The sequence below is a fragment of the Rhynchophorus ferrugineus genome, unplaced genomic scaffold (assembly GCF_030347505.1).
Source record: "Rhynchophorus ferrugineus isolate W39M unplaced genomic scaffold, kcgeb_rfMv2 rfM2, whole genome shotgun sequence".
Classification (NCBI taxonomy): Eukaryota; Metazoa; Arthropoda; class Insecta; order Coleoptera; family Curculionidae; genus Rhynchophorus; species Rhynchophorus ferrugineus.
Window position 1 is genome coordinate 31,045,500 of NW_027472581.1, and position 19,361 is coordinate 31,064,860.

General features: G+C 33.1%; 1 protein-coding gene across 1 annotated transcript in view; it reads right to left on the reverse strand.

Annotated features, from left to right (window-relative positions):
* LOC143190579 (muscle M-line assembly protein unc-89-like) overlaps positions 1-19,361 on the reverse strand; it is a 564,424-nt gene that overhangs the window by 24,853 nt on the left and 520,210 nt on the right. The gene's annotated exons all lie outside the window — the stretch shown is intronic.

Sequence of the window (19,361 nt, forward strand, 5' to 3'; positions counted from 1 at the left end):
TCACAATGTCGCAATGTTACCGCATCAAATTTAAGTTTTAGTTTATTTTGACTTTGACTATAAAATATTAATGTAGAAAAAATAATTTAAAAAAAATTTATAATGTATAGTTTATTTCAATAATATAGCACATCTAATCTATACACTTAATTAAACAGCCGCACTAGTTCATTACAGTGTATGAAGGGCTGAAGAAAAGAGGTGCATATCCCTAAGATTTCTATGGAAACTTCACAGACCAACAGTTTTATCTAAAATAATTGTATTAAATTATGCTGATATACAAAAAATTAGTCACTGTTTTTATACGTTTCTTAAATTTTAATCTTGAATAGATCTATACTCAGTACTTATATTATTATTAAGTGCACCTGCGACACACTAAAAATATTTCTAATAAAACCAGAACAACCGAATATTTAATAGTATCAACAAGTACTTACAATACTGCCCCACAAAGGAATTTGATTAGCTTATTTCTCTAAGGCGATTGTTTGGTTCAGTTTATTTATGCCATTTTTGTGTGCTTGACATAGAGTGGAGTGACTCATCATTATTATTCATCACCAATATTTAATTATAATCTATCTTCAGTCTCAAAAGTATTGTGTATTCAATGTATACACACAAGTAAAAAACTGAGACATATTTCTTGGAAGAAATTTAAAGCTTTAGTTTAAAAAATGCATTGATCAATATCAATATGTTATCCAGAGTTTAAACCCAAAATGTGCCCAAATTGTACAGAAGACCAAATTCAGCAAATTTATTTTAAAAAAATACATTAATACAAAATAAAATAACACAATCTGTAGACTAACAAGTTGTGACTAATTTGGTAGATAATCTCATGATTATTTTATTATATTGTTAATTGTTTTTTCCATGATAAGAGCACAGCAGTAATTTTGATATATATATATATATATATATATATATATATATATATGTATATATATATATATATATATATATATATATATATATATATGTATGTATGTATGTATGTATGTATATATGTATGTATGTATGTATGTATGAATAATGTATCAACCTGACTTGTATGAATGTATCAAACTTTACATATATATATATATATATATATATATATATATATATATATATATATATATATAAATAACATATATATATATATATATATGTATGTATGTATGTATGTATGAATAATGTATCAACCTGACAGTCGCGCCTGAGGGAAGGTTAAAATAACGACAAGTAAAACTAATAACATAACTTTGACATGATTATAGTTGCATTGCTCTTAAATGTCAATATTAACTCGTACAACTTGTATACTGCCAATACTACACAAAATAATAATTGCCATCACCACCAACTGGTTTTTCGTTCTAGCACTGAACAGTTAGCTGGAACCAACCCGGACCCGTAGACCATACATTTCAGGCCGGAAAAAGACCGGACCCAGTCTTAATCGCCGATAAAGCCGATGGTCTTAAAAACGAACGGCCCTATCTCCCACCCCGGCCATTAACCGGGTCAGCCGGGGGGCTCGGGGAGAGGCGGGGCGGTTCGTTTATTTACTGGTGGAGGCGACCGTTGAACGTTATCGGCCCATTTCGAACGTAAACAGGTGTTTAAGGACGGCTACCAGATGACGGCACTCACCGTTCTTATCTTTTGTTTTTAATTAAGTGCGGATGTCGGACGGGATGAAAATATAGCGCTCCGGGGTGAGTTGTGTCGAGGGTGTAATTGTGCTTGAGACAAAGTTGTTTTTTGTTAAATGGAACGAGCATAAATACCGACAAACGAAGGGAGTGATCGCGTTTAAAGTCATTCTTTAATTTCCTTATATATTTTTTGAAGGGCCTAACTATTTTATTATATACTACTACCAAGCATTTTAATCTCGAGGGTTCGGTTAAATTGTAAATCTGCTTGTCTAATTTCAGCAAGAAAAATAGCATAAAGAAATTTTTTAGGAAGTTGGCTGCAATAAAAAATATTTTGGCTTAAGATCCGTAAACTGATAAGAAAAAAATGTTTCTATGAAAGTGGTACTGTAGAAATTAATGACGGATGTTTTAATGAAAAGAAAACCAGTAACAGAATTAAGAACTACTAGAATTAAATCAATATTTTTTTAGTTTGCCCTAACCCTCAAAAGATGCGTGTATAAATTTGACAGCTGTCGGACCATAAGTGTGTGAATTATAGCATTTTGAGTGAAGCAACTTTTATTACTGCACTCTAAAGATAAGAAATAAACGTGTACATATCATTCGTATCATTCACGAATAATTGTTTATGAGAAAGCCCTGTGCAAAGTGGGTGCCGCGCGAGCTCACTTTTGACCAAAAACAACGACGAGTTGATGATTCGGAGCAGTGTTTGAAGATGATCAAGCGTAATAAACCTGAGTTTTTGCATCGATATGTGACAATGGATAAAACATGGCTCCATCATTTCACTCCGAAGTCCAATCGACAGTCATCCGAGTGGACTGCGCACGATGAACCTGCTTCAAAGCGTGGGAAAACACAACAGTCGGCTGGCAAGGTTATGGCGTCTGTATTTTGGGATGAGCATGGAAAAATTTTCATTAACTACCTTGAAGAAGGAAGGACCATCAACAGCGACTATTACATAGCGTTATTAGACCGTTTGAGTGACGAAATCGCCGAAAAACGTCCGCATTTAAAGAAAAAGAAAGTGTTGCTTCACCAAGACAATGCACCGTGTCGCAACTCATTCACCTTCATCATCCTCATCACCGTGTTCTCCAGATCTGGCCTTCTGGTCTTTAGGACTACATCATCGCCTTTATTTATAAAACAATTTATGGATGCAACTGGAAAAAACCTGTCTCTTCTTCGAGCTAAACCATTAATTGAACCACTCTTTAATTTCTTCTAAATCGCTCTGCAATCGATGCGAAAAGGTGATAGTTGAATGAAACTAGGCCGGGAAAATGTAGAGGGTAACATAAAACTTTTGCTCTCTCTGTTTTTCCTTTAACATTTGTGAAACCATTTAACGGCTCTGTTCATCCCATCGTCGATTAGAAACGTACCTTCGCGAAATGAATATGTAAAAGTAGTAAACTTTCAAACTTACAGGTTCTGAGGTCATGGAAGGCTCTAAGATATACTACTCCTTGCCTTTCTAAAGATTACCGAAACCTTTAAAAACTTCCTTTAAGATCGAATACAAATTATCTTAAACAATCTTTGGAATATTGATTCCGTGGTCACAATCATTTAAAGCCATGTTCTAAAGAAGCTCCATCCGGAGAGATTACGTTAGGCCATGATAAACAGCTACACAAAAAGCCACGGAAGGCAATATGAGAGGATTGGTATTGTGCTACAACTTTATTTCCCTCTATTTCTTTTAATATTTCCGGATATACCTTCACCTTTTTTTTAAATTATATAAGATGGCTAAACAATCTCAATTCATAAAATTATTTTATTATTATTGTTTGTTCTGCTGTGCTTGCATCAGTATATAATCAGAACGTGTTGTAGGATAAATACATCCGTATGTATCTTTCCAATGAAAATTAGATTGGACTACTTAAGCTAAAATAAAGGTATTCATTCTAATATATCATCTGATTTGGTTCGTTTCAGTATTCTGATTTCCTGCCTATTGCTGCAATTTACTAATCGTATTTGATGTTTTAAGGGGAAAACTTGGATAAACAACTACTGTTTTCTGTTGCCACGCAATTTCGTTTCAATAATGATTTTTCGTGAATATTTAAACTACAAAGGAAACATTCACTAAATACTAATTATCAGTAACATCCCCTATTAAAATCTTTATAATTACGTACCTTAATATATTAGAAGCAACGTAAGTCAAAAGTGGAAATAAATCGAAATTAATGTAAATAAATAAAAATGTGATGAGGTAAAAACACACATAATACCCGATGAAACCTAACCAGAATGGAATAACGATCGTTTGGTCTTTAGTACAAGCTAAATAACAAAGAGACCAGTTACGTCCGAGCAGTATATACTGTTGTTTGTTCCTGTATATTGTGAAAGTCATTGCGATAGTTCGGATTCGGGCAGGAAATGATGCCATCAAACAGCCGAAAGATGCCTTTCGGTTTCCTTTTCGTCGATCCGAATTGGTGCTTCTGGAAACGATTTACCCAAATAACGGTCGCTCGGAGTCGTTACCGCGCCATTGTTATTCCATATAAAATTATCGCAAATACCAAACATTATTAGATTTTCTGTTTATTTCTTGCTAATGGTATTAACAACGCAATTTATGATGGTCTTTAATTATATCGGCCGATAAAATTTAATCTTTTGTTTGCTAAATTAATTAGAATAGCTGTTTGTCGTGGAATGCTTGACTTTAGCTTGTTGGATTGTAGCTGAAATACAGGAGACTAAAATAATGTGAACACCTAATATATACACAATATTTATTTACCAGGTGTACCGGAAAGTCATTGCAGGTTTTTCTAAGAGATGTCACTAGGCTCAAGTATGTAATGTTATGACTTGAGCTATGTATTCAAAGCTATGTATCCTATATTTTGCGAAAGCAACACCATCATTGATTTCATCATTGACATCTTTGAAAATGTCAAGTTTCTTGAGTTTGTCGGCGTGAATTTGCGGCACGTATTACTTCTCTAATTTAATCAAAAGGAAAAAGTTGCTGAAAGTCACCTTAAACTCCAAAAAAATATTGGAAGTAACGACCGATTACGAGTCATGAGGAAAATCCAAAAGATGGGAAGATGGGTGCCATCTCAATTTAATGACCAAATAGGAAATCGAAAAATTTTCTGTGAAATGCTGCTTCAAAGGTATGGTCGGAAGTCATTTTTGTATCGAATAGTGAGGGTGATTAAAAGTAGATTTATATTGAAAACCCTAAGCACAAACAATCATGGCCATGGCGAAGCTGGCCGATTGACTCCGAAGATTGACTGCCAGACAATGCTCTGTGTTTGCTGGGACCGGAGTCGCATAATGTATTACGAACTGTTGAAACCTGGCGATCGCTACCGAAAACAAATGATTAATTTGAACATCGCATTGGCCAAAAAATGTTCAGAATGGACCCGAAGACACGATAACGCGCCATCTCATAATTCAAAACCTGTTCAATGCTGGGGGAGATGGAAATCTACTTCTCAATCTTGATCCTAAATGTTCTATGATATTATGATGCTTCTCAAAGCAAGACTACAGATTTTTGGTTGTGTGTATAAGAGCATGATCATCCTGGAATATGGCAGTGGCTGACAAGACTATGCTAGTCATAGTAACAGGTCAATTGAAAAGTCCCCGGCCTACCATAGTAAAACACATTTTTTGGCAAAATTACTTTTATTTATTCAACATATTTCCCTTGAAGGGTGATACACTGATTATAGCGACCATCGTTTTCACCGACTTGTGACACGGTGCATCGTCTTGGTGAAGTAACACTTTTGTTTACTACAAATGCGGACGTTTTTCGGCGATTTCGTCCTTCAAACGGTCCAATAACGCTATGTAATAGTTGTTATTGATGGTCCTTCCTTTTTCAAGATAGTCAATGAAAATTATTCCATGCGCGTCCCAAAATACAGACGCCATCACCTTGCCGCCGACTGTTGCGTAGTGGAGTGGGTTCATCGTGTGCAGTACACTCGGATAATTATAAGGGACATTGAGAATCGTACCTAGGCCTTGGCTTCTTAAGTGCGGACTGTCGACTAATGTTTATATCGTAATATTTACTTTAAAATACTAGTGAATAGGCATCTTTCCTATCTCTGTCGTCACTTGTTTTAATAAATTCTTCTAACTGTATAACTATATATATATATATATATATATATATATATATATATATATATATATATATATATATATATATATATATATATATTAATATAATAGTTTATTTAAAAGTAATAAAAAATCATTATTGAAAATATTGACTGTTTATACATACATTTACCTATTCTTTTTCATCGATCTTTTAACATGTAGAAGATCACTTCAGTAAGTGATCTGCTATACAACTTATAATCTAAATTTTATTCTAGATACTATTCTAACTTATTTTAAAGTCTATCCTAACTTATCCTAAAAACTATTGTAGCTTATTCTATAGATTATTAAATCTCACTCTAGGTGTCTATCAATTAGTTCGTATGGTAGTTTGCGTTTGAACCTACACTGCCATCGCATACATTTAACTGTTTGGCATTGGGATGCACTACTCAGTCTTTCAGAGTATTTCGCACTAACACTCCGAATCATACTCGTTATGGGTTCTATGGGGATATCGCGCTAAATCAGTTTGTTGGAAACGTAATATGATGCATCGAGAATGACTCGTAACACTTTATTCTTGAATCTCTGGAGATATCTATGTTAGAGTTGCTAGTAGTGATCTTTTAATTGTAATTTGTAAATGAAGTTTAAGCAAGGCTGAAGTAATATACATAAGCAATGTAGATATTTTCTATGAAAACTATGGAAATGAGGAAAGGTCTCTATATGAAATAAACAAATATACTTGCTAATTTGTCTATCTTTATCAATACTGTTGATGAATATTAAAATTACACAAATAGAACTCGTATTTATCGACAATATTTGTATCTAAACCGTTAAAACTACTACGGTCAATACAACAACTATTAAAAATCCAATCATGGAACGCTCAAAATCACAGTTTCGACATTAATTACCTTTATGTTTCATTTGCAGAAATCTGCTAGCGGAGCTAATCAAACCCTTTTGGAACCTTATTGTGATACTGTTCAGCGATATCTCAGTTGTCGGTATTTGTTTTGGAATGTTATGATTTTAATATCAATGAGAAACAACCTAAAGAAATTCCAAGATAATGAATTTCAAAAATTATACGGCGAAAACTCAGTTTAAATTATAATGGAACTTTTAGTTGGTTTAGCAGTTGATACATTTATATTCCTTTCATGAAAAAAAAAACGGTAATAACTTTCCGGTACACCTGGTAAAATACAAGAGTGACGAAATACATACAAGCTAATAATATAATCGCAATAAATTAATTATCATTCTATAATTTAAATTAGTTTTGATAATATCGATTATGCCCAACACTAGTTAAAGTTCTACAATAGAAGTGCTAAATTCCTTCCGTTCGAATTGATTATAATATCACAAAATTTCTCCAAGTATGAAATTTAAATTTCCCGTGATATTTTTCGCCAGCTTGGCATCCAGAATCTAAGAATAGCGTTGCAAAATTACAAATAGCTTTCAAATTCAGTTTGTTCGATACAATCCGTCTCGCATTCCAGACGCGAAAATTCGTCGGTGTTCCCACGAAGATCAATCTGCGCTGCGACATATTTGTTTTGTTTTTTTCTCGCCTTGTTGGTCTTTTATTGCAGCAAAAAAGAGACCGTTGCACGGCTGGAAAATAATGATCCCCAGCGATATCGTTCGATAAGCGTTTTAAAATCGACTCCCGGCGGATACAGTTAAAATTTCGCATCGGAAACATGTTTTTTATTTTGTGTTAAAATTGATATTAACGGCACTTTTCTGATGTCTATCTTCTGGAGTATTCCAGAAGAGGAGACCTTTAACAATAATAGCACGTAATGGTGTCATATTAGTTAGAGACTTTTTTAGAGTTACTTTGCCTGTTTTTACTTTGCCTTACGGGTGTCGGCCACCGAGAAAAATATCGATATTTCTAAAATATAGACATATCTTTTTCGGTAATTTTAAAAAATATCGATATATCGATATATCGGAGGAAAAAAAATGGATTTTTTTGCAATGTATATTGATACTTTTACTAAAGCCTTACAATTAAGTACTTTTAACAGTTTAACGTGGGCTCCGAACCACGGCCCTCGGCACTAAGCCTACCGACTGGAGAGTGACCAATTTAGAAATCATCCCAGAAGACAACCGGTCCTACCAAGCCTGGTTACTGGCGTGACTGGGATCATTTTCCTTGTCGGATTTTGCACTTTTGCCTGAGGACAATCACAAACATAAATGGACCATTTCCCAGCAGGATTCGAACCCGCGACCATCGCAACATTAGGGCGACCATTCGTCGCCTTTATCACTACGCCAACCAAGCCGGCTCATTAAACATTATTAAATGGTTTATTATAATGTTTAAAAAATATATTTAATTATTTTGAAAAAAATATTGAAAAATATCAGCTTACAAAAATGTCGATATCGATATATCGGGCAAAAAATATCGGCCAAAAATATCTCCATTTTTTTCAAAAAATATATCTATATATAAATATATCGATATTTATTCGGCATCCCTACTACGTCTTGTGTCCCATATGAGGACAAAAATTCACTAACATATAAAAAACTAAAACATTCATTTCAACTTTTGATGCACAAATGAATGCATTCATTACCTACAATGTTTAGTTACACCTTTGTTACAAAATTTATTTTCTAACGAAACCCAGAATTCATTAGAAGTTATTATCAATACAATTTAGAGAAAAATCTTAATAGGATTTACAATTGCTACCAGTTCTTATGCAAGAACAATTTTTCTTAGCTCTTCTGTGTTCACCAGATATCAAATCAATTTAAATAATTAGAATTAAAAATGGACTGATTGAGGTTTTTTTCATGAATTTGAAAAAGCTGATTGCAAACTACCTTGTAAACAGAGCACAGACAGTTTTTGTTATTCTAGAAATTTGTTAATCTATATTAGAATGAAATTTTCGCATATAACGTGTTTTTCTTTCACAGCTGAATATATAATGAATATAGTAATACAATATATTAAACAACACTGCTTAAATTGAAATAAAAGCATTTAGAAATATCTTAACTCACTTTCAATAGTTTCAATACATGCCATCAAAATTTATGATGCCAGATGTCGCAATTTTGCCGCATTAACTTAGATTTTTACTTTGCAGCGTTTGCCGGTTTGTAACCTTTAATTATTATAATTAATGTTATGACAAATTTTTTAAATATTTAGTACAATGTCGACTAGTACCAACATAAATCGAACTTTCGTCTACATGTTCATCATGTATCAGATCTCATTCTCTATGTTTTTAACTAGAGTAAAATGAGAAGGAAGAAACCGTTCCGAATATAAAATAAATTTTAAAATTTTTATAAACTACATTTGGCAGTACATTCGGCGTCATCTATGGCGTGAATTGACTGTTATATATATATATATATATATATATATATATATATATATATATATATATATATATATAAACTAATTTAAGCAAAAACCGCAATCATATTTTATACCAGCAATTGACAGTGCTTTTTAATAAAATTAAATTAGTTAGAGCCTTTTTGCGCTAATGAAAAATTGTTAATATTTGTCAAATATATCAATTGTCAGATTATATAGTGCTTCGAAAATGTTTTATTCAAATGTTAAATAGTATTTAGATATTTTACTAAAATATGAAGAGTGTGTTCTGTTTAAATAATAAGTAAGTAAAGGAAAAATGCTCGTCCACCATGACAACGCACCGGCTCACACCTCCGCACTCGCCAAGGCCAAATTGGTTGAATTTGGCTACGATCTACTGACCCATCCACCGTATTCTCCAGATTTCGAACCGTGCAACTTCTGTTTGTTTATAAACTTGAAAAAGTCACTCGTAGGTCTGAAATTTGAGTTAAATGAGGATGTCATCGCCGTTACGGAGGCCCACTTTGCAGATCTCGTAGAGGATTACGTATTTTTCAGGAAATTGGAGCACTGCTGGGTCAAGTGTATCAAGCTAAAAGAAGACTATTAACGACCTTGAGGTATGTCGAATTTTACATCGTGGAATAACGGTCTACACAATACCCAGAAATATAATCCAATATGTGGAACACGGGCGGGGTGTCAGCAGCGCTAACTAGAACACGATAATGAATAGTTGGCAATCCCGAGGCGTTTATCTGGGAAGTTATTGAAGGGTACTTTGGATGATTCAGTAACCTACCATCGACTGCCCAAACCTCGTCAGCAGGTAAACCGAGCGCCGATACCGTATTTCATTTATTTGTATTTCTTTAATATTTTATATTGTCAATAAATAACTGTCACATCATGTAAACACCACTGTTTCATTTCGTTTCACTTCCATTCACGGAGCCACATAAAAACTCTAAAATTCCGTTCCATAAAACCATAAAGAACAGACAGTTTTTTAATTATCTATTTTTATTAAAAAAAATTTGAAACTGTAATAGAACTCGTAAGTTATACACCAAATAATTCATCTTGATATTCCCATCGACGCACAACCAAATGAAATCAGAACCTACAAAGCTTTAAATTGCATGTCTGCATCAGAACGTTCTCGCGAGACGTGCATGGGTAAAATTTTATTGCCACAGCCCCAACAATAAGACATTTCGCGAGCATGGCATGTCACAATTTCTTTATACTTATTTTATCGTTGCTACTGCACTTTTTGATTAAACTTTTACTCCTATATGTGCATGTGTCGCCTATTTTATAACAGTCATTCATATCTCCACTTAGTTCAACGTAAAACCCTTTTATTAATATTAAGCAATATAGGTAAGCAGTAGTTAGGTTAAGTGGTGTATTTATTTGTTTAGAACTGAATATGTTCCTTCACGTACCAGACGCACGAGAAAGTCACTAACGGTTTTTCTAGGAGATGTTTCTAAGCTTAAATATGCAATGTTACAATTTGACATATATGTCATTTGAAAATGTCAAGTTTCCTGTCAGAAAACGTGCATTTTCATTACTTTTCTTATTTAATCCAAAGAAAAATGCCGCTGAAAGTCATCGTTTGTTAGTAGAAACTTAGGGTGAACATGCTTAAAAACATGAGGTTTGGTTTCAAAAATACAACAGTAGTGATTTTGATGTGCGATACAAAGAATGTTCTGGTAGACTGTGTAGGAATGTTCGTCAGGTCGGTCGGTCGGAATGTGTGGCGGTCGATGCGATTGTTTGTCTGAACACTCACTACTATTTTGTGGAAGGAATTCACACGAGAACTGAAAACACTGGTTGAATAAAAAAGTTAAGTTAAAGGCTGAACACGAGCAATGGGGAAAATCCAAAAGATGGGTAGATTGATGCCACATCAACTGAATGATGATGAGATATGATCGGAGGTTATTTATGTATCGAACAGTGGCGGGTGATGAAAACTGGATTTATTTTAAAAATTCTAAGCTTTGGTCGCAAGATAATGCTCTGTTTTCGGTTCTTAGACCCTGACGATAAAAGGAAGATCAACGAGGCATCCAGAAAAGTCCGTGAGATAGTCAAAGTCTGGAGAGAGAAGAAGTGGGACTCACCTCTCTTCAATCAAAGACTTGACGCGCCCGCAGACATATGGATAATATCGTCCCCCCCTGAAATCTGAAGGGTCATGTAACTTCGCAGTCTCAGTCAGCGAAAAAGTCGAGCTCCTGGCCGAATCGTTTGAAAAACAAATGGAATGCCTACGTTTTAAAAAGGGAAGTAGCGCCTCTCGGAACAAAAAAGTCATCAGAGAGGCCAACAATCTAGGGAAAATAGCGCCTCCAAACTATCTCCAAAACCATCTAGTTTCACCAAAGTTGTTATAAAAAATGATCAGCAATCTTAAACCCAGAAAGGCATTCCAACTGAAAAAGCTCCCACACAAACAGCTCTCGGAATTAACCAACATCGTAAGTTCCAACATGCAGCTGCAACACTTCCCAAAAATTTGAAAACATGCACACATAGTCGTGATTCCAGAAAAGCTGCTTCCATCAGCCTGCTTAGTTCAATGTACAAGATTGCTGAAAGAGCGATCCTTTTTGCACTCAACCGGTTCACTGAGCAGAACCATATCATACCAGATGAACAACACTGGCTCAGAGCCAAACATTCATGTGCACATCAGATCACTAGATTGGCCGCAGACATTCACTTCGCTATGAAGAAAAAGCACAATGTCTGCGCAGTTTTTTTTGGACCCAACAAAAGCGTTTGATAAAGTTTGGCACGACGGCCTAATACACAAAGCCATCGAAGTAGGTTTACCCGAAGACCTGATAATTTTACTGCGTTCCTTTTTGTCGGATAGATCCTTTCAAGTAAAGATCGGGAATACACTCTCCTGTTCTAAATCAGACAAAGCAGAAGTCCCCCAAGGTTCCCCATTAGCACCAGCATTATTCAACCTCTTCATGTCAGACATCCTAATGAAGATAGATGTGGAAACCGCCCAATACGTGGATGACATAAATTTCTTCACCAGTTCCCGTTTGGTAGATGCCGCTCGGAGAAAACTTCAAATTCAATTAAATGCCACAGTTCAATGGTTAATTTTCTGGAGGTTGCAAATCAACCCCCAAAAACCCAGGCCACAATCTTTCACAATCAGAGAGACATCTGCGCTTACCAGCTGAGAGTGGAAAAAGTCTCAATCCCGTGGCGACAAAAAGCCACATATCTTGGCCTCATCTTTGACCGTAGATTCCTATGGTCATCACAGATAAATACAGCAATCTCCAAAGGCTACGGTGTCGCCACAATGCTTAACCCTCTCATCTGTAGAAAAAAATAATTGTCTTCTATTATTAAAGTTTTGCTTTACAAGCTACTTATCAGACCTATCATGTTATATGGATCTAACACTTGGTATCGGTTTATCAGGCAGGAACTGGTGGAAAAACTTCAAGTAATGCAAAATAAGTTTCTCAGGCAAACTCTGAACGCGCCATGGTTTGTCAGAAATACCCAAATTCATCGAGAAACTAACACACCAGAAATAAGACGGTTCGTTTTCTCCTTATACAAGAAATTCCATGCAACCCCAGCTCTCTCCAACAATTCCCACATCAGATTCCTGTCAGAGGCGTTCCCAATCAAGTAACCCCGAAGACTATCTCCCCAAAAGCGGTTCTTTATGCCACCAAAGGTTCTCATACCCCAAAATAAAGCGCCTTCACGGGCAATCCTCTCTTATAAATTGAGTTAACATCAGTAAGGTAACTTTTTCAGCTGATAAATCAGGCTCCAAAAAAAAACTCTGTGTTCGGTGGGACCAGTGGGTGGCATGGTGTATTACGAACCGTTGAAATCTGGCGAAACAGTATTTTTTTGTAAACTCAAGGCTGTATGAAAAATGCTGACAATATTATCATCTTTAGATATCTAATATATTTACTTGGATTACATTACTTCCATGTATTTTGATTAAATATATTTATTGATCAAAATGTGGAGTATCAAAGCAAAAAATTATTGAACGGCACAACCTAATTGTTCACTTCTTGGCATTATCTTTAAAAAATAACAGTTTTCCATTTAGTATTATTGAATTATTCATTTAATATATTTGCCAATCATGGAACGCTGAAAATGAGATTCATTATCAAAAGGATAAATGATAACCATGTTATGAAATGATAATAATGCTACTCCGTTATATTACCAATTTAAAATTGTTGATTTTGATGCCATGTCATTGAATTAATTGTAGGACCAACGAAGCTCCAATTGTAAGACTTATTGGAAGAAAAAACATTTAAAACTAAAAAAAAATAGATTAGAAGTTGATGAATCATGATGATTATCATAGTTTCAGAGTCATGATGATTATTCATGACTCTAAAGTATTGTCGGGCACTGCTAAAACTAAATGAAACTATCGTAAAAATCTATCTACGTTAAGTGAACATTATTGTCAAAAGACCAGCAATAATGAGTAAAAGCCATGCTCTTCCATGACAAACTTTGACTGAGTATGAATGGAAATTTCCGCTACAACTAGCGTATTCATTAGGCACATGCCCTTATAATTACCCTTATAATAATTGAGCTGGCGTCAGTTTGGAAATGCTGAAGAAGTGGAAAATTGATCAATGATAGGTATCACCATATTATCACAAAGATGTGAAAAAGTTACAGGAAATGATGGAAAATGTGTCGATTAACGCATATCGGTAAACTTTTTGCAAAGAATACCGTTTTAAAGTGAACAAATGAGCAGAGCACCACATTGTTCAAATATGTACATTCAATTTCGTACAGGTAGGAAGTAATATTAAATGACTTGTTATGATTCTGCTATTGTTATTATGTTATATTATCTAAATGGTTTTTAATGGTACCAGGTATCTATTTTAATTGATTATGAAATATAATACATCTCAATTTTCGTCTCAGTTCTCAAATCTCAATTAATATTTAACTATTCATTTTGAATAATGCTTATTTGATAATATTTAAATCCTTATTTAAAATGTCCAGATATAAATATCCATGCTTGGTTTCCACTGGTTCTTAAAATACGTAATACTTGGTTGAAACTTGGGAAGGGATATCTCAGCAATTTATCTTTGCTAGTGACGGCGAAATTCAATCACAATTTATTAAATTAATCATCTTTCCTTTATATTAGAGTAAATTAAACTGTCATTTAATTAAATCTAATTTCCATTAAATTGTAATAATCAATAAAGTACTGATAAGTTTACATTACTATACCACTGAACATTATAACAAAGTATCATAAGTAAGATTATTTTCAGAACTGTAACAACTTCAGAGCATCAAATATAAGTTTATATGATCTTTCTTTACTTTTATTTTATAAACATATATATGAAATAATAAATGAGGTAATACATGCTTGTATATAAAACAGAGGATATATGAATAAAACAATTTTGAATATCATATTATAAATGGAAAAATAGAGCTAGATATCTATATCAGGAAATTGGAGGATTTAATTACTGAAACAAGATACTATGAATTTAATTGAACATGGTATCGACTGAGAAATTCACCTAAAGGTTCGAACACGAAATGAGGACATGAAGAACAAATTATGAAGTCAAACACTTTATTGGAATGGAAAGAGCGAAAATAGTAGAAATTAAAGATTCATCAAAAACATATAATTTAACGACTGTTTGAGGAATACATAGAAGATTGTTACACTAATTGAAATTAATATTAACACCAACAAAAGTGGAAAATAATTTAGTTATAATTTAAATGGTACTATATAGAAGATTAAAAGGCAGTTTTATATAAGTTTCGTTAGTTAGAAGATCGCATCTTAACAGATCAATTTGGTAAGCCAGTGGAAGTCAACTTCAATATAATAATGTATAATAATGGTAATAGTGAAGAAATAATTAAAGATATACCGTTTAGAAAATATATAGAGACACAAATATAAGGGGAGCATAGAAAATTCCAAAGAAGAATCTGTGAGTAAACCGATGCAGACAGTTGTACAACAAGAAAAAGAAATCAAGAACGTGAGTGATGATCAAAAAAAAGCATTCAAGAGCAGTTAACAGACAGTGATGGCGAACCTGATGAAAAACGAACCTATCTTATATAAGTTGGAAGAAACCAATGGAAGAAAAACCTCGAGACCAAGGAAATTAGACGACTATGAGCTATATGTCGCCTATTGTCTGCTTATTTCAACAGAAAAGACACCAACAGTCGAAGGTGATATGTTTTCGTAAAAACAAGTCAATGATAAGAGAAAGTTAAATAAAGTAATGGATCAAGAACCTGATTATTTAGCTTTATCATCCGAATACGAATAAGAAAGCAAAAATATTTAAAATATGATAAAGACGAGCAGCACTTAGACAGTTCTGGGTTATATTAAAAATATTCTGATTTCGAGTTGGAAATGGAGTGATAATGAATCTGATAGTAATGGAAATAACATACATATTAGGAATTGATTCTGATGAATCTGGTCTAGACGAAAATAAGAATAGCAGGATGTGAACTATGAAGAATGTTAAAAGAAAAAAAAAAACAAACTGAACACCATTAATAAGAAGTGGACTTGAAGGAGCAAGTTAAGAAGACTGCAGTGGTGACCAATTAGTATGATACCTCAGTGACACCAGAAGACCATGGACTAATGTAAGGCGGAAGTGGACTTGAAGGAGCAAGTTATAAAGACTGGTATGGTAACCAACTAGGAAGTTTTAATGGATTCATACCATTTGATAAAAGCAACCCAGAGGCATGGAAGAAATTCATTCGAAGAGAAATACATGCGTATGTTTGGCAGCCAAAGAACAAACTATATAATAAGAACAAAGAGAGAATTGCTTCTTTAAATAGAAAATTGACTGTTACCTTTATTTATCACATAATTGTGTAAATTTATTTGATTAAATTATTAATTAAAATTAATTTCTGATTATGTAAAAATAGAATAGTCCCAAGTTAAAACAAATTTGTACGTACAATGTAATAGTTTTGTTCTGGCAATTTAAAAGTACTTTTGTAATTTTTGTTTACAATCCTAGTTAGGTTAAGTTATTTAGTACATTTAAATTGAAGGGGGGTGTTAAATATATGACTTGTCTCGATACGAGAGCCGGTATAGAAAACAGGAAGGAAAGTTAATAGAGGGCGCTGTGACTTGTATCGAGTGGGTATGAATTACCAGGGATCAAAATAAAGTTTTTCTTTTGTTCCAAGGCCATAAGTGGTGAATTAATTCCGTCCCGAATCATTAGTAATTCGTAACGCTTTAAACACTCATTTAATTTTTAGGATCATTATTTAGTGTTATAAATGTTTTTAAACGTGCTTTACCCCCAACGAGATTCAATCCTAGGACGTTATTATCGGCGAGTGAAGCTCGTAGTCCGCGCGGTTACCCACAGAGTGCCTTTAATATTTGTTTATATTTATTATGTCACTGATCTGACAGCTATACCTGGCTGCTTGATTTGGGCGTTTTTCATTTTATTGGGACATGTTTATTTCTAGTGCATATTACACAAAAATTGAAGGCCTAAATATTCTTCCTCGATATAAACTGTAATCGTGCCAAATTTAATTTTTTCCTCAAAAATGGATGCAAAATTTTCGCCAAGCCGATTAACATATTTTGTTATTAATTATGAGACACTCTTATTAATATTGGATTTATTTGACAGCTGTCACTAAATAGGAAAAGTTTGGTTATATTTACTTATATATTTGTATAGCTTACAAAAATGTGTATTATTAGAATTCGGTCATCCGATAATTATATATTTTGTGTTCATATCAATACTGTTAGATGTTCCGCTAAAATAATGAGGCATTTTTGGTCTCAAGTCTCAAATAATACCAACGAAACGCTGTATCTTCCTTATGCGACATCATCAATTCTAGGTAGGGTTTTGGAATGGATTGTCTATCACGAGGATGATTCCGTGGCTTGTCCTCATTATGAAGGTATATATAATTAAAATATTTTAATGTATTCAGGTTAATCAGTTTTTTTCACTTTAGTTGGAACCTTGCAATATATATCTCCATGGGATGCTGCATTCATAAATGTAGATCTAAGCACATTGTTAGATTTATTTCTTGTCGCTTATTATTTAGAAATAAAAGGATTGTTAGATTTGTTGTCAATTGTAATGATACATTAAAATAACTATGTCGAAACTGCTAGGTTAGTTAATGAAATATTATTTGGTTTTCATTTTGTGATTAAACGGTTTTGGTATTGATACATTATTTGTATTTTATATTAATCCTTCCTTTGTTTATTTAACAGAGTTTTTTAAGTTATTTAACATTAAGTATAGCATAGTTATTTCTATCAGGGTAACCTCACATATACGTTTAGACAAGCAATTAGACAATTTTAGAAAATCGATTATTAGATATCTTAGGTTAACATATCCACATATTAATATTATTAATTTAGGAATATAAATTTAAATAAAACCAACAAGCAGTAATATATAATACTTTGCTTGAGCCTTTAGAAATGTCATTCTCATCTCTCACTCTCATTCGCAGACTGATTATTGACCATTGAAGCAAAAATCAGTCGGATGTTTATTCAGATTTATATTCCTTCTACATATAGTCTATCCAAAGTAGCAGTAAACTCAGGTCATCAAGATGTATAATGCAAAATTCATTCGGTTGTAAAATGTCTGCAAAATTCTTTAAAAAATTAGTGATAAGAGGTTATAAACCGGCAAACGTTGTTTTGACGCTTTGCTCGTTTTAATTCACATTGCTGCATAATATTTGTGATTACCTTGTGAAATAGTCAATCAGAAAACAGATTATGTCTCTAATCACGAACTTTAAAAATGAACGAGGTCATGGGGGTCCATTCTTAAATAAATTTAAGTATAATTAAATATTAAGCTACTAGAGTTTTCATTGGAAATATTTTATTGTGTTGCAGTTGCATTGAATATTAGTATATACACTGTAACTGTAATTTATAAAATGTGTAAAAACGGTGAATAGTTTTTTAAATACAAACATAATTTAATACATTTATTTCAGATATAACTGTTAGTACAAAAAGTATCCATAGAAAACTTAGGGATATATAGTTCTTTGATTGATACAAGTCATTATTTCAAATACAGGATTTAAATAGTATAAAGATAACCCTCGCAGATGACTAACGCAACTTTCAGACATTGCTTTTAAAATAATACAATTGTAATAAGCATACAGTAAAATAAAGGATACATGCTATTTCAATTTATGTACAGACATAAGTTTTTATGTACAGACATAGGTAAAAAGGAACATTAGACCACCCTTGACAAAACATTAATAAAAAGTGTGAAAAGAAAACAAAAGTTGATGGAAAAGGTAAAAGTTAGAATAACTTTTTATTAGGTTTAGTAAATCATAAAATATTTTAATAGTTAATTGTAGATATATTGTTCTTCATGCTAGAAACAGGAATCTAACAAAAAGATTTCAACAAGTAGTTGGAAATACCTGTAATTAAAGAATGACTTGCAAAGCATACATTACGTTTGGAAGGTACCATGTTAAAGAATGAACTATTTCAAATTGTCACATTGTAAATATAAATGAAATGATTAATTGTGTTTTACGCAATTTACTTTTTTAGACTTATGAATGAAAAAGATAGATAATAGATCAGATGGCATATTCAATCAAAATCGAATTGTTATGGGATGTGGGAAACATTAATAGAGTAGATATGCAGGTCGAGAAAGATATACAAGAAAGAACTTTTTGGATATGTGGAAAGAATTATCTACAATAACACTCATTGGCTTGAATTAACTCTAACAGCTTGGTTGTTGACTTGAATAGTAGCTCAGAATTTGATAATGAATGAGACTTTCCGGGTGTGGTATTATTATATAAGTCAGTGTTAATAATAATAACATGGGGTGATGAGAAGACTTTTGTGGGATATGTGTGTAATTGTTTAGAATATATATGAGCATTTGGTTAAAAGGTTCGATTAATTAGGTGGATTAATCATCCAGTGTGTACCATAGGTGGTTTAGAAAAGAGTTCAATGTAAACATAATAAAATAACTCTAACCTACAAACTATTGTGGCTGTTTAGTTAACTGTAA